Consider the following 16,838-nt stretch of genomic DNA (forward strand, 5'->3'; position numbering starts at 1 on the left):
AGAGCTCCAAAACAACTCAGGGGGAAAAAGTATTAAAAAGAGATGACCATTTTAGTGTCCCAGCTTCTTAAAACAATTATACCAACTAAGAAAGTGCTGACAGGCCATAGGAAAGTTATCAAAGACATTTTCAAAACTATTATAATTCTGTGGAACTAACAAACAAAAAAGAAACTCAAAGGACCTGTCCTTCAAAAACAGTTTGAAGGAATCTCAGAAAATTTGGCATATCTATCCGGAAACAACAGAATCAATCATGAGTCCAGCTTTGCCATGGATGCTTTTATGAACAGGATGAAAGTATCACAGTCCAATGACAGTTTATTCTTATGTACCTACAAGCACCATCTACACTGTAAGATGTGCAGTAAGAGCTGAAGGTGTATAACTAACTATTCTCACTTAGTCTAGCAGCATACTCTGAGAGAAATGAAGCTTGAAGCCAAAAAGAAAATAATCCTTACCACCAGGTAACCTTTATCCAGTTTAACCTTATCCAAAAAGGTTTAGCTCTTGGGTATATCAGAAAAAGATTAATCTTTGGTACATAGACTCAGATGCATATGAGAATTATAGCTAACATTTACCAAGCACTTATTATCTTCCAGGCATTATTCCAAATTTTTTATGTGGATTAATTAATCTTCAACATGGCATGAGATAGGCATTCTATTGTTCCCACCTTATGTTCAAGGAATTCAGGTACAGTGAAATTAACCTGCCCAACTGTCAAGTTAACAGTGGCTAGTCAAAAAGAGTGTGACTTCTAAGCCCAAGTTTTTAAATACTAGGCAAGGAAGAGTGCTGCACAAATATGTATCATACACTTACATGAGGTCTGTCCAGAAAAAGTTCAGCCATTGTTAATACAACGAGAACCGTTTGTGCAACATCGATATAACCTGGCAACCAAGGAGAGTGGACTGGAATGCGTATGTGTGAACAATGATGACTTCACTGTACTAGTCAGTGGGGGTGGTAGACACATGTGTCCTGTGTGGCCATGGCATTCAAAATGACTGAGCAATTAGAGCAACAAATCTGCATCAAATTTTGTTTTAAGCTTCAACATTCCTCCTTGGAAAACTATTCAGACAATTCAGAAGGCCACAGCTATGGGCAACTGGCGATTAGCAGCTTCATCATGACTATGTGCCTGTTCATGCATCACGTCTTGTGCAGTTTTTTGGGGAAACATCACATCACCCAAGTGAATCAGCCCCCATGCAGACCAGATTTGGCACCCTGTGACTTCTGGCTTTTCCTAAAACTAAAATCATCTTTGAAAGGGAAGAGATTTCAGACTATCGATGAAATTCAGGAAAATAGAACAGGGCACCTGATGGAGATTGGGAGAATAGTGTGAGGTCCCAACGTGCCTACTTTGAAGGGAACTGAGGCATCATTGTCCTATGTACAATGTTTTTGTATCTTGTATCTTCTTCAATAAGTTTCTCTAATTTTCATATTACACGGCTGGATACCTTCTAGACAGATCTTGTATACTCTCTGTGAGGGTACTAAGATACAGGTAGAGAGCTTTGGTTACGCATGTTTAAATTACTGACAACGAGAATGCATGGACTTGTGTAATTAAACAATTTTATAATATCATAAAGTTTGTCACACCTTTTGTGGGCTTTCTGTGGAATTCTATCTGATTACCACCTGACACACAAATATGGCTGTGTCCTCTCTTAGCTTAAGTTAATTCATAATACTGAAAAATTCTCAACAATGAGAAGGAAGTGGTGAAAGTTCAGAATGGAGATAAAATACAATAGAGACTGAACACTCACAGTAATAGTATCCCAACCTTGGCCACCTATTACAGATTGGCCATACATATGCTATTATAATTTTCATTGATATATTTTTATTATAATGTTATGTCTTACCCATTAAACAAGTTTTTTTCCATCTTCTTCCATATTATTCCACAGTCATGGATTAGGTTTCCTCTTCTCTATTACCTATGGAGAAAAACGAGCTGTAAGGTGGGCAAAAGAAAAGTGATTTCATGAATTTTACTTATAAATTCAAAAAAGGATCAGTATATTAAAATGCAATTTAATGAACTCCATACAAGTACTCAAAATTAATTCAGAAGGGAGAAAAAAGCTATGATCTTTTTTCAGCTCAGGGCAATCAAAGATTCAGTCACTAATGAACAGGCTGATTCATAAGTGGAAGTAAAGGTTTATGTCCTGAAAAATACACCTCTGCATTTGCTTTAGGTTTTAGAGATTATACATTGTCTTTACATATAACCCCAAACTGTCAGTAAAACCAAAACCATTCATGGTAACAAAAATTCTCGTGTATCAAAAGCTAAAATTATTTGTGCGTAAGTGAAATATATAATAATGAAAGATGCCACGAGGTGACCCCTTTGTGTTGGGTGGGGTAGTGCCTTTTAGGGAAGCAGTATGCTTTTTAAAAAGCAGCATACATTCTAAACACAAGGACACCAGATTAGTCAAAGATATCTAGAGCATATGATTTGGACAAATTACATGTGTAATCATTTTTTAGGCTTCTGACATTTTATTCAGAAAGCAAAACTCAAAAAGCTTGAAATTAGCACACTGTCAGCCTATTTTGTCATCCTATAACTAGCATAAGAATTCCTCTTAGAAGGAAGTTTTCTTTGTGAAAATATGTTCCCTCAATATGGGTCACTCCACCTCTCACGTGCAGCCCCTTGAGGTGAATGAATCCCTGCAGAATGGCTGTCAAGAGCCAAGAATGGTTGTCAAAAGACAAGGGAAAGAAATTGTTATTTTATCTCTGAAAGGAACAGAGAAAAGGAAAGGAAAAGAAGGGATGAGTCAGTATAATGGAGCAAAGCTGGGATTAGATGGGGTAAAATTCTCGGGTCAAGGGAGGCCTGAAAACATTTTGAGAATGGGGATGCTTCACTAGCGGAGTTGCATTAATGCAATGTTAGGCTCGCCCCACCTCTGTTTTGTCTCCTTTCTTCAGTTAGGTGCACTAAACCCACAAATGTCCTGTGTGAATTAGAGTCTTTCTAAAAATCGGGGGAAGAACCCAGTTTCACATCTGAGTGCACCACAGTGCACGTCAGAGGTGCAAGGTAAGAAAATAGGGCTCTAGGAGGCAGAAGTAACTGCTAGAAGATAAAACTCAGGGAATGCACAAATATTTTCAGAAAGAGCTTACCATTTCCACACCTTCTAGGATGCAGATTCAAGGCAACCCTATCCAGGAGGCTAAGCCAACATTATGTGGATAGGGTTTTTATATCCTCAAAATCTCCCTCTTTCCTACCCAAATAATCCTACTTTCAATATAAGAATACCAAAAGATTAAAAGTTAACTTAATTACATTTAAATCCAAGTTATTTTTTAATTATTTTTTAATCCACACTTGAGGATATATTCATTGATTTCAGAGAGAGAGGAAGAGAGAGAAAGAGGGAAACATTGATGTGCAAGAGAAACATCAATCTGTTGCCTCCCGTACACGCCCTGACCAGAGATCACTTGCAACCTTTTGGTGTTCGGGCTGACGTTCCAACCAACTGAGCACCTGGCCAGGGCTGTATCCAAGTTATTTTAACTAATGCTTGGATCTCTCTAAAAGTTGACCACAATCATCAATTCTATTCTAAACAGCACCTAGGATAATTATATGGAGTTTAGGCAGGCTTAAAAGACCTATGAAACAGCTATTAATTTAAAGAGTAATGACTTCAATAATTAGGATGGTGATCTTGAAAGCTGGGAAATCATAATAAATCAGCTTACTATTAGACTTATTAGTCTTATTAGACTCCACATATTCAAATATTTTCCAGCTAAGCCCCACTTATATCATTTAAATTACTGCAATATATTTTTGAATGCGGGAAGGGAAATTACAGAATATATATATATAAATAAATCACTACAGTAGAAACAAACAAAATGTGGATGACATCCTTGGGGTGTCCAACCTTTTGGTCTCTCTGGGCCACACTGGAAGGAAAAAGGGTTGTCTTGGGCCACACATTAAATACACTGCCACACGTAATCACAAAAAAATTTCATGTTTTAAGTAAATTTACGATTTTGTGTTGAGCCGCATTCACAGCCATCCTGGGTTGCCTGAGGCTCTCAGGCTGCAGGTACCTGGACACCCCTGGAATGGTGTTTGAAATAAGGTCCCCAACAAGCATATTCAAGCTGATCTATTAATGAAATTTGCTGAACCTTAGGCTTTCTGGTGTCATACAAAGCAAGATGTAGATAGTAACAGAGACCAGTTATCATCAGGGTATTCACTTTCTAGCACAGACTGTAGGCAAGTTACTTAACTTTCTTAAGCCTGTTTTCTCATCTACATCATAGCACTGGTGTAATGTTAAATGTGAATACCAGTAAAATGCTAGTACACTGGCTGGCACATAGCTGATGATCCTTTATCTTTTTACCTTTAGTAGCACTCTGAGTAGTTAATAATGCAAAAGAAACATAACATTTTACATTTCAGTGCAACAAAAGATGAAAGATCTGCTGACTTTACTGTTCTAAGGTTCTAAATTATTAGTTTACCATAGATTTTACCCATTAACAGCTCTGAATAATGATTTCAGTTCAAATTCAGGACCTTTGCACAGAAATTGCAAAACAGACAGATTTATGGTTTTCTGTGAAACACAAAGGGTGCTAAGTTTGCATTTACACCCTTTGACCGTGGTTAAGAATAACCTAGTGGTAAAATCTAAGTTCACTTGCCAAATAAATTTCCTTCCTTCTTTCTTTCCTTCCTTCCTTCCTTCCTTCCTTCCTTCCTTCCTTCCTTCTTTCCTTCCTTCCTTCCTTCCCTCCCTTTCCTTCCTTCCTCTCTCTCTCCCCTCCCTCCTTCTCTTTTCATTCTTTTAATCCTCATCTGAGAATATGTCTATCAATTTTTAGAGAGAGGAAGGGAGAGAGAGGGAGAGAAACACTGATGTGACAGAGAAACATCGATTGGTTGACTCTCGTATGCACCGCTACCAGGGATCAAACCCATAACCTAGGTATGTGCCCTGACTGGGGATTGAATCCCAAACCTTTTGGTGCACAGGACCACGCTCAGCCAAGTGAGTCATCTGGACACAGCTGGATTGATTTCTTATAAGCTGTTTATTAAAATGTCTCTTTTTCTACCATTAAGCATGGGTTTATGAAGCTGTTATATAGTATACATGAAATGACAACCTGGACTGTGAGATCCCTGGACTTTGAAACAAAGTTGTTTCTCATTCATTTTTGTGTCCATTGTCATATTGTTTGAATCAATCACTGATAAACAACTCCCTTTTTTAAATTTAAGTTTATCATGACTAGGCAGGAATTTTGTACTAAGGGAGAAATTTGGTCCACAAGGCAGACATGACCCACTTTTTTTATAAAACTGAGGCCCAGCAAAGTTAAGGGATTTGCTGGAGGTCCCAGTACTGCTTCGGGGAGAAGCCAGGCTAATCTTGGTGTCTCCTCAATCCTGAGCCACTTCACAAAGGGATGCAATTTGTTCATGTGTGTTTCTAAAGACAAGGTATTTTGATGCTCAAAGAAAACCCAGTAATATTAGATGGACTTGGAGGTGTTTTCCTTAAAAAATATCCCAGGATGGGTGGGTAGGGGTGGGCAAAGCAGAAGACTCCAGACCAGCTCCTGAAAGGAGTGCTTGTGCTGATGGTGGAAGTCACCAGAACCTGTCAGCTGGTCAGCTTTCCTGGAAGTCTGCAACGGGCCCCAGGCATCCATGTTTAATAGGTGCCCTAGGAGATCCTTGCCATCAATAAAATTTGATAAATAAAAATCTAACCTGTGACTAAGCATAAGGCCTTTGGAAAGTCAATCAATTCTGAAAAGAACTAAAATAGTTATTTTAATGGGTTGTGTTCTCATGTATACAGAAAAGTTTTTTCCTTCAATGAAAAGGCTTTTTAATGAGTGCAGTGGTTGCTGTTTTTAAAAAATACCCTAACCACTATGTTTACTTCTGGTGAAACAATCCCAGTCATCAGAAATGGCCTGTGCTTTCATTTTCCAGACTGGAATGGAACAGCCTTCCTGAAACATCCCCAGGTGTGCTCACATGCACACATGTGCACACACGCCATTTCTCTTAAAGCCAAAAGTTTACTTTCCTAGCCACAGTGCAGATCACTTTTTTGTTTTGTTTTAATCATCTGACATTCATATAAGGCTGTTAATATGTGCCTGTTTCTTATTAAAACAAGAAGCTTTAAAAATAAATACACACATTTAAGTTCATCACAAAGTTTACTTCCTAGGTCATATGGTTTCTGACATTTATAATATCTTTTTTTAAAGATTTTATTTATTTATTTTTAGAGAGAAGGGAAGGGAAAGAGAAAGAGAGAGAATCAATGTGTGCTTGCCTCTCACGTGGCCCCCACTGGAGACCTGGCCTGCAACCCAGGCATGTGCCCTGACTGGGAATTGAACTGGTGACACTTTGGTTCTCAGCCCATGCTCAATCCACTGAGCTACACCAGACAGGGCTCATTTATAATATCTTTTAAATCAAAAACTTCACATGGCATTTACTACTGTAAATTGTAATTGTTACCCATCTTTTCAAAGATACATCCTTGTATTAGAATAAAATTTCTCATTCTCTCTTGGCCTTCCTAAATAATAACAGTTGGGATCAATACAATGATGTGGAAGAGATCCAGAGTCTCAGACTGAAAGAGGGCCAAGCCCCATGTTAGGAACTTTCAACCCTAAATGTCTCTGTAATGGTTAGGATCAAAAAGGCTTTAGGAATCCACCTGCCTTGTTAATTGACTTCCATATCTAATAAGATATTAAATGGGTGTGTTAGTTCATAAGGAGCATAAGAACATGGGAGAGTAAAAAGCCTTAGATTTAGAATCAGAAGGCTTGGGTTTAAGCCCCAGTTTATTCACTTACTAGCAGTGTGAACTTGGGCAACTCACTAATGTCAGGTCCTCTACATCTTCACCTATAAATGGACATAACATCAACTCTTTCTCCCTTTCAAGGGTGCTGTGAAGATGAAATAAGAAAATGTGTGCCTAAGTGCATTATAAAGTGACAAGAGCTGCACATGGGTTAGCTATTCTTTTCTTGCTACCAAAAAGAGCAAAGACTTGAGATCATTATTCTGGTGAGAAGAGGCATTGATATTTGAACATCCAGGAGGATGAGCAGCATGCTGGGATAAAAGAACCTGATCATTCCGGTACAGCCCAGGAATCCTAAAATGTGTTTGGTATCTGAGTCTTTATTTTAGTTAAATAGCATACTAGTCTTAACTAACAGCTTAATAAGGATTAAAGGGCATAAGATTTTAGCTAGATTGGGAATTCCTTCTCACAAAAAAATAAAATGAGCTAAAAGCAACAGCACAATATACTTGCATTCTCCCCAGTCATCCAAGATAAACGTATGCAAACAAAAGCAATACCAAATCCTATTTAGTTTGTGGAGCCACAGTGTTAGCCACAAAATGATTTTCCATACAGCACACACCAGAGTCACTATTTCATCACTGTGCTTAAATCTAATCCTGCTTTTTTGTACTCCCCACATATAATATTAATTGGTAGAGTTCAGTCTGCCAGAAAACATTCAAACCATTTTTAAAACATTAATTCTATCATTACTAAGCACATTTATAAATACTGCACAACAATTTTGTCTGTAGTGTGGCAATTTTTTTTGGAAGAGGGCATTTATGAACATTTATTATACTCCTACTAGATACCATGCTGTGTCAGTTAATTCTTACAATGAAGTAAGTGTCAGTGGCACTTTACAAAGGAAGAATGAATACTCAAATTTGTTACTAAATGACTAGCAAAGGATCACTCAGCAAGAAAACAGCAGAGCCTAGACCCAAACTAACTGCTTTGAGTTGGTGCAATTCCAGTAATCAGTGCGGGGGGGGGGGGGGGACACATAAGGTTTAGTTAAGTTTTGTGCCATGGTAAAACTTAGTTGGCAGATGGCAATATCCTGAGACACTTAACCTGCCTTGTTTAGAAGTTACTGAGCTGTAAATTTACATTCCTCCTAAAGAAACAGTTTCTAACTTTAAAATTTAAACATAAAGACTTATTACAACAGGTTGTTTTCAGGGAAAACACTGTAGAGGAAACATTAATTCACTAACAAGATTTAATAGCTGTTTTATAAATATCTCTTGAAGATCATATCTTAAAGAAGTGTCAAAGTTACTTGCCTTACAAACATGAAAATATTTTAAATAAGAATTTTTAAATATATTAGAAAAATACTTCCTATAACCACGGCACTTTTAAAAATTAAAGTTAACTCTAACCTACATTATCATTATTCACTACACTACGAATACAAGTGATATTACTGGTTTTCCCTGAAAATTCCATTAAAAAACTAAAATTTAGACGGGCTCTGAAATGAACAATAGTAAAGCTATAGTAAGATTTCAACAAATTGATGGACTATGTTATCGGTGCCAAACAATGAGATCTGAAAGCCTGTAGAACTTTCCAATAGAATGGTTCCAGCAGAAACAATATAGAACTTGATGGATATACTGTTATCTGCTTAGAGTATCCAAAGATGCAAAATAAATGAAGATCTTAACAATCCCCGAATTAGGTATAGTAGTTAAGAGAGCACATTTAGAAGCCAGACTGGCTGAATTAGAATCCCAGTGGGACCAAATTCCTAGCTCCATGCCTCAGTTTCCTCAACTAACTCAAACAGGTGTTGGGGAGCTAGGATGCGTAATGTGCTCAGGATAAATGGCAAACAGCCAGGGCTGCTGAAGACGTGGTGGAGAAAGGAGAGTCCTTTCGCACTGTTGGTGGGAATGCAGACGGGTGCTGCCACTGTGGAAAGCAATATGGAGATCCCTCAAAAAATTAAAAATGGATCTGCCTTTTGACCCAGCGATCCCACTTCTAGGACTATATCTGAAGGAACCCAAAACACTAATTCCACAGAACAGAAGCACCCCTATGTTCACCACAGCATCATTTACACTCACCAAGATATGAAAGCAGCCCAAGTGTCCAGCAATAGGTGAGTGGATAAAACAACTACATATTTACACAATGGAATTCTACTTGACCATAAAAAGGAAGTTTTACCCTTTGCAACAGTAATGGATGGACTTGGAGAACATTATGCTAAGTGACATAAGTCAGTCAGAGAAAGGCAAATAGGATATGATTTCACTCATATGTGGAATCTAATGGAAAAACTGAACTAACAAGGAAAATAGGGATAGACTCATAGATGGAGAACAGATGACAACTAGTTGGTGGTGGCGGGGGAAGTTAGGGGGTGGAGGGATTGAACAAAAAGGACTCATGGACATGGACCACAGTGTGTGATGAGTGCGGGAGGTTAGGGGGTATAAGAGGACTAAATGGTGATGGAAAAAATATATAATAAAGGTTTAAAAAAGAAGAAATCGCATGAAGTAAATACTCATAAATTTTACTTACTATTTTCCTAGTACTACCCACTATAAAAAATAAAATACATGGTGCCCAGGACAAGTAGAAAAGGGAACCCTTATACATTCTTGGTGTGAATGTAAGTTGGTACACCTACTATACAAAACAGTATGGAAGTTCTTCAAGAAATTAAAAATAGACTTCCAAAGAAGATGGAGGCATAGGTAGACAAATGGTGCTTCCTCGCACAACCAAAATAAAGACAACAACAATTTATAAACAAAAAACAACTAGTACTGACAGAAAATCGAACTGTATGGAAGTCCAACAACCAAGGAGTTAAAGAAGAAACATTCATTCAAACCAGTAGGAGGGGTGGAGTGGGGCAGCCGGAGAAAGGACTCACGGCAAAGCGGCAGCTGGAAGACCCAGGGAGGTAGAGGATTGTGGAACGGGGTGTGGCAGGCAAGGCAGCTGGCAGACCAGACGGTCCCACATTCTCACACAGATGAACCAGGAGAAATGGGTAGCAGGACAGACTGCAAAACCCAAGGTCCCAAAGCAGGGAAATAAAGCCTCAAACCACTGATTGAAAACACCGGTGGGGGTTGAGGCGGCAGCAGGAGAGACTCCCAGCCTCACAGGAGAGTTCCTTGGAGAGACCCACAGGGTCCTAGAACGTACACAAGCCCACCCACACGGGAATCAGCACCAGAAGGGCCCAATTTGCTTGTCAGAAGTGGGGGAAGTGACTGAAATCTGGCAGAAAGGCAAGCAAGTGCCATTGTTCCCTCTTGGACCCCTGCCCCACATACAGCGCCACAACTCAGCAACATGGGTTGCCCCGCCCTGGTGAACACCTAAGGCTCCGACCCTCACTATGTAACAGGTACGCTGAGACAAAAAAAAAAAAAAAAGGCCCAAATGAAAGAACAGATCAAAGCTCCAGAAAAAATACAACTCAACGACAAAGAGATAGCCAACCTATCAGGTGCACAGTTCAAAACACTGGTGATCAGGATGCTCACAAAAATGGTTGAATTTGGTCACAAACTAGATGAAAAAATGAAGGCAATGCTAAGTGAGATAAAGAAAACGTACAGGGAACCAATAGTTATGGGAAGGAAACTGGGACTCAGATCAATGGAGTGGACCAGAAGGAAGAAAGAAACATCCAATCAGAAAAGAATGAAAAAACAAGAAATCAAAAAAATGAGGAGAGGATTAGGAACCTCTGGGACAACTTTAAATGTTTCAACATCTGAATCATAGGAGTATCAGAAGGAGAAGAGAAAGAGCAACAAGTAGAAAACTTATTTGATCAAATAATAAAGGAGAACTTCCCCAATCTGGCAAAGGAAATAGACTTGCAGGAAGTCCAGGAAGCTCAGAGAGTCCCAAAGAAGTTGGACCCAAGGAGGAGCAGCACACCAAAGCACATCATAATTGCATTTCCCAAGATGAAAGATAAGGAGAGAATCTTAAAAGCAGCAAGAGAAAAGGAGCCAGTTACCTACAAAGGAGTGCCCATAAGACTACTGGCTAATTTCTCAAAAGAAACCTTACAGGCAAGAAGGGGCTGGAAAGAAGTATTCCAAGTCATGAAAGGCAAGGACCTACATCCAAAATTGCTCTATCCAGCAAAGCTTTCATTTGAAATGGAAGGGCAGATAAAGTGCTTTTCAGATAAGGTCAAATTAAAGGAGTTCATCATCACCAGACCCTTATTATACGAAATATTAAAGGAACTTACCCAAGAAAAAGAATATAAAAAACATGTACAGTAAAATGACAGCAAACTCACAATTATTAACAACCACACCTAAAACAAAAACAAAACAAAAACAAAAACAAACTAAGCAAACAACTAGAACAGGAACAGAACCACAGAAAAGGAGATCACATGGAGGGTTAACAACAAGGGAATGGGAGGAGGAGAGGGGGAAAAGGTACAGAGAATAAGTACCATAGAGGGGAGGTAGCAAATAGATGGGGGAGGGTGAGAATAGTATGGGAAATGTAGAAGCCAAAGAACTTATAAGTATGACACATGGACATGAACTAAAGGGGGGGAACATGGGTGGAGGAGGGTGTGCAGGGTGGAGGGGAGTGAAGGCGAGGAAATGGGAAAACTGCAATAGCATAATCAATAAAATATATTTTTAAAAAATTAAAAATAGAACTATTACACAATCCAGCTATCCCACTTCTGAGAATATATCTGAAGGAAGCAAAAGCACTAGCTCAAAAGATATATGAACTCCCATCCCATGTTTACTGAAGTGTTATTTACAATATTCCAGATATGGAAACAACCTATGTGTCCATTCCTAAATGAGTGAATGAAGAAAATGTGAGATCAACACACACAGGAATATTACTCAGCCATAAAATTAAAAAAAAATAAAATAAATAAAATAAAATAAAATCTTGCTATTTGAGACAATACGAATGAATTTAAGGGCATTATGCTAAGTGCAATGAGTCAGAGAAAGACGAATAGTGGGCAATTTCACTTGTATGTGGAGTCTAAAAAAATAAAACCAGACCAAACCAAACAAGAAACACACACAAGCACAGAGATACAGAGAACAATAGATTGGTGGTGGCGAGAGGTGTTGAGGGTTAGGGTGAAAATGGGTGAAGAGGGTCAAAAGGTCCAAACTTGCCCTGGCTGGCGTAGCTCAGTGGATTGAGCGCGGACTGCGAACCAAAGTGTCGCAGGTTTCATTCCCAGTCAGGGCACATGCCTGGGTTGCAGGCCATGGCTCCCAGCAACCGCACATTGATGTTTCTTTCTCTCTCTCTCTCTTTCTCTCCCTCTTCCCTCTCTAAAAAATAAATAAATAAAATCTTAAAAAAAAAAAGGTCCAAACTTTTGGTTCTAAAGTAAGTCCTGGAGATCCAACATACAACATGGTGATTTTTGTAAACATTAACATATTGCCTATTTGAAAGAGACTAAGAGACTCTTAGCTAAGAGACTCTTTGCTAAGAGACTAATTCTTAGAAGTTTTCATCATAAGAAAAAGATGGTTTTTTTGAGTATGTATGGTGACAGATGTTAACTAAATTTATTGTGGTGATCATTTCATAATATATACAAATACTGAATCACTATGTTGTACACCTGAAAATAATATAATGTTATATGTCAATTATACCTCAATAAATAAATAAAATATACATGTAAAAAGACTGAAGGCATTTTATCACTAAGCTATTGTGCTTTCAAGTTTAGAATTTAAAACAATAAAGAGATGCAAAATCCTAACTTTCTTTTTTTTTAAGATTTTATTTATTTATTTTCAGAGAGGGAAGGGAGGGAGATAGAGAGAGAGAAACATCAATGTGCGGTTGCTGGGGGTCATGGCCTGCAACCCAGGCATGTACCCTGACTGGGAATCAAACCTGCGACACTTTGGTTCACAGCCTGCACTCAATCCACTGAGCTACACTAGCCAGGGCCTAACTTTCTTGATAATAGCCAGGATACTAGTTAAACCTGAGATGGGGCACACGGGAGGATCACACAGGGAACTTTCACAATTATAGAATGGTTACCCCAGCTTTTGGTTTAATACTAGTCTTTAAAATATATGTATGTTTTTAAATGTATTTCACACACATATTTTGTAATAAAAAATAAAAGTTAGAAAAAATTAAACACACATTTCCAAAGTATAATGAGAAAGCATGCATTGTTTAAGCTTAGATGAGGGAGAGAGAAAAAAAAACAAAGCTCCGCCATTCTAAGTGTTGTAAGGTTACTTCAGATTATGTCTGCAATAGCTTAGCTCAGTCATAAAAAAATTTCCATTGGATTCCATTCAGTCCCAAAAGACATTTTCTTTTGTCGGTCAGTTGTTAGAAGGGGTGTCATTGGCTCACTGGGAGCCCCTGTTTATGATCATGAAATCTGAAGGTTATAAGGACTCTCAGAGGGCTTCTCTTCCAATATGTTAACTTCCAGATAAGGGAACATTAGACCCCTCAGTTTCCAAACAGCAGGTTTCCCCTGCTCTGCTCCCAGCTGTTATGACTAGTCACCAATGTGACACACAGACAGGGGCCAAGCCCATTCTTTCAATTGCCTCATGACAGTGACTAGAGAGAAGGTGGATTTATATTAATCACCAGGAATCTGTCAAAAAGCTAATATTACCCCCAAACATGCTAGCACCTACAGAGGAACCCAGTGCCTCAGTCAAAGAACGTACTCCGTAAATGTGTACAAGTGATTTTATTTAAAAGTATAAAATAGGGTTTCTGCACCATGGATTTTACATACAAATGAAAAACGCCAAAGAATTCTCAGTCAACGTAGAATTTACTGGTGTTCTGGAACAAACTGTACAAAATACAAACTAGAGGAGGGAAGGAGAAATAAGGCAAAAGGTTTATGTTGTACAGGGTACAATGTAGGAAGAGGTCTTAGAAGAACTGAGAATTTAAAAACTGGTACAGAAAGCATTCCATGATGTCTCCAAAGAAACCTGTGGACATTTTTACAAAACCTGCTTCTCCTTTTTCCACATTATTTAAAAATTGTAACAGGGATACTAACTTGTTTTACCTGCTATAATTATATCCAGGAAAGAGTTTCTGCCTTCCCCCACAGAGAACTTTTAGAACCTACTGAGAAAGGAATAGTAGGAGGAGAAAAGAAACCTTTTAAATGTGTGATATAAATTCTTCAAGACAGGTACATCTTTACATAGTAAGACAAATTTTCTTAAGTTTTAAAATTTTAAAGTTCACCAAAATAAAACTAGACCTACAAATATTAACAAGAAGAAAAACATTTAAAAATTCCATGACTAAAACCTAAAATCTACACTAAATTAACAAGATATTTGGGTGACATATGAGCAATGGATAAAGGACTCCTACTTCCAGTTACTTTAATGAGAATAGAACCATATTGGAGAAGGAACAAAACACTGGAGAAGGGACTCCATTCTAGTTCTAAGTCCACGAGTGAACACACGTAAGCCACTTCTCAAGTGAAATAGCTGTCCCAGTTTCCACATCTTCAAAAGGAACATTTAAGTGACTAATGACCTTTATATGCTATCTACCTATAAACTTCCCAAAGTCGTTCAAGATGTCATTCTCTTACAGCAAGCTATAGGTTAGGCATTAATCCACAAGGATAGCAAAAACCAAATGAATTTATGTCTTATACAATTCTGCCACTGCAGCAAAATTTGCAATTGCTATAAGCCAGTGATTTTCAACCTTTTTCATCTCATGGCACACATAACTAATTTCTAAAATTCTGCAGCACACCAAAAATGTATTTTTTGCCAATCTGACAAAAAATAGGTATAATTTTGATCCATTCATACCAGACAGCTACCATTATGTTGGCTCCTGACATTTTTTTCTTTGACAATCTATGGGAAGAAAGGTCTATGCCCCTGACTAAACAGTGAGGAATTGCATGTTTTAAAAATTCTTCTGGCACACCAGCGCACCACGGCACATTGGTTGAAAATTGCTGCTATAAGCAATTCACCTATTAAGTCTCAAATTGAAACAGAGCATTAAAGAAGTAAGCTTGAATTTTCTATGAAACACTGAACACCTGCATTTACCTTTGCTCTCTCCATAACTCCACTAAAATGGCATTAAAAACATAAAATATACAAGGACAAACAGAAAACAACTACAACACAGTTTTTGGAAGCTGAAAAGCAAATGCTAAGTTATTTGATTGAGCAGAGCAAAGAAAGCAAAAGCTAAGAGCATGTTAAGGGGAAACCCAAAGCCAACCGAGTTGTGCTGAGATAAACCAGAAAAGCTCAGAATGCCTCAGAAAGTGCAGACTGCAGCAGGCCAGAAAAAAGGAGAACAGGGTGCAAGTTCCACCCCAAGATTCCCACCTTAACTCCCGGTATCCGCTGGTGAGCAGAGAGGAAGTTGGTTCTCTGGAAACTAAAGGGGCTCTGGACTTAGGCACCACAAGGGGTAGCACTGCCAGTCTAAAACGATGGGGATTAATGGAAACTTGAAACTTAAATATCCTGGCTCTTTCCCTCCTCAGCTCCCCAAATGTTGCAGCCAGGCGTGTAAGCCAATGACTGGAGCTTTCTCAATAGGAAAGAACCTGGCCAAGAGCAAAACATCTACAAATACTGACTGCTAGAGGTAATTTCCACCCCAACCCCAAAAGTTGGGTCCATGGCTAATCACCTTAAAATGAAGACCACCAGTTTATGGTACTTTCAGAAGCCCTCATTGTGGCAAGTTCAGCTCTCAATTTTTCCATGGCTCATTCTGGAATATGGGTAAGATACCCAAGGCTATACATTTAAGGAAATTCCCTAAATGAAAGACCAAAACAAATGATCAAGTAAAGATATTTAAGAAAACAGAGATGGTGCAGGAGGCTGAAGAAATTTTTTTTAATTATAATTAACATAGTCAGAGAGCTATTTCATCCACAAAACAAAAATAGAAAACTATTAAAAAGCAACATTCAGAAACTCATAAAAATTAAAAATGAGACAGAAAATAGATAAAATTTATTAGAGGAGTCTGAAGAGGAAAGTTCAAGACATCTCCCAGAAAGTAAAACAACAAAAAGATGAGAAATGGAAAAGATAGGAAAATTAAAAGACTCATCAGTCCCTAAGTTCCAAATACAAATAATAAGAGTTCCAGAGAGAAAGAACAGGAAAACTGGGGAAGAAGGGGAATCTGGTTTGAATTTAAGAATTCAAGAAAATCCCAGAAGTAAAAAAAAAATCTGTTTCCAAACTGAAGCCCTCAGTGTGCCTAGCACAGCAGATAAAACAAGGTGCGTGAGAATCTGATTATCATCAGGGACAAAGATAAGATCCTAAAAGTAACCAAGGAGGGGGAAAAAGATCAAGACTCAGAACACCATCAGACTCTCCTTACCAATAATAGAAGAAACCAATAGAGCAATGTTTGTCAAACTCAGAAAAAATACCGTCCAATCTAAAATTCTATATCCAGGGAAACTATAAATCAAGCATGAGAGAAAATGAAGATATATTTATACATGCAAACTCACAAATTTATATCCCATGCTCCTCTTTCCTTGGAACTTTATGGAGGATTTGCTTACTTAAAGTGTAAGCACTAAAGGGGTAAGCTGTGAAGTCCAGGAAACATGGGATCCCATCATAGGGAGGGAAGGTATATACTAGGATTTGTGGGAAGGTTGATCCTGGGACAACAGCTATGCAGGTCTAGAAAACAACCTGTACAGATTTTTGGAAATAGCAGTCTAAGCCCGCTGTTTGGAAAAATGTCATTAAATAGCAAAAGAAACAGCTGAAAGGGTAGAAAATGGAGGTACCTGTGAAGGCATATGGATAGGCTTAGCATTGATAAATATTACGTTTTTAAAAATTTATTTTATTGTTGTTC

The 16,838-nt window shown here is 38.2% G+C and overlaps 1 protein-coding gene across 3 annotated transcripts in view; it reads right to left on the reverse strand.

Moving 5' to 3' along the window:
• USP49 (ubiquitin specific peptidase 49) overlaps positions 1 to 16,838 on the reverse strand; it is a 94,575-nt gene that overhangs the window by 56,188 nt on the left and 21,549 nt on the right. For 2 of the 3 annotated variants that reach the window (XR_006786137.1, XM_045843061.1), the window contains exon 1: positions 1,899 to 1,975. The gene's annotated coding sequence lies outside the window, so the exon portion shown is untranslated. Of the gene's footprint in view, positions 1 to 1,898; positions 1,976 to 16,838 lie in introns of those variants that run through there. The other variant, XM_045843059.1, reaches the window with a different exon arrangement.

Source organism: Phyllostomus hastatus, unplaced genomic scaffold, assembly GCF_019186645.2.
Source record: "Phyllostomus hastatus isolate PE091 unplaced genomic scaffold, TTU_PhHast_1.1 phas_contig_40, whole genome shotgun sequence".
NCBI classification, from domain to species: Eukaryota; Metazoa; Chordata; class Mammalia; order Chiroptera; family Phyllostomidae; genus Phyllostomus; species Phyllostomus hastatus.